General features: G+C 38.5%; 1 non-coding gene across 1 annotated transcript; it reads left to right on the forward strand.

Annotated features, from left to right (window-relative positions):
• The first annotated feature begins 218 nt into the window (after window positions 1-218).
• LOC144756996 (small nucleolar RNA U13) lies at window positions 219-318 on the forward strand. Its single transcript, XR_013595464.1, has one exon. It is a non-coding gene; the product is annotated as a small nucleolar RNA U13 (small nucleolar RNA).
• Window positions 319-582: the final 264 nt, after the last annotated feature.

Here is a 582-nt window from a genome sequence, read left to right on the forward strand (position 1 = left end):
AGCTTCTTGTGGTAAAGTGCCAACCACTGAATATAAAAATAAATCCAGCTCTCCGTACTTTATACTGCACCATTGAAAGACACCACCATTATGAATCCGAGAATGTCCATTTGTTTGATGACGTCTGACTGGCTTATAACAATTACTGCTATGCCACTTAAGTGGGCTTCATGAGAGGATCACATTCTCTGGTGTTACTCCGTAGGCATGAATTTTCGATCCTTCTGGTTCTTGCAAATGATGAGTGTGTTTTTAATGCATAGGTCTGACGTGTGCCGTCCCATTTTTGTTAAGACTGTACACATTACCCGTCTGAGCTAGAACTGGAGGTGCATTGTAATAATGGAGTATATATTGTGTTAAAGTAAGTGCTAAACTTTCTAAATGGGTGAATGGCGTTTTAAATGAAGTGTTTAATCAGTGTGAAAATCCGATCCGTGCTTAAATTCGTAATCTACACATTTCAGGTTAGAAAACTGGTTAGTAGCTGAGCTGGTTAATACACTTATTGCAGCAATGTAATGTTCTGCAAACTGATGGTAAAAACCCCACTAGATCTGTATGATATTTGATTGGGTATTG

Source organism: Lissotriton helveticus, chromosome 5_1, assembly GCF_964261635.1.
Source record: "Lissotriton helveticus chromosome 5_1, aLisHel1.1, whole genome shotgun sequence".
Taxonomy (NCBI): domain Eukaryota; kingdom Metazoa; phylum Chordata; class Amphibia; order Caudata; family Salamandridae; genus Lissotriton; species Lissotriton helveticus.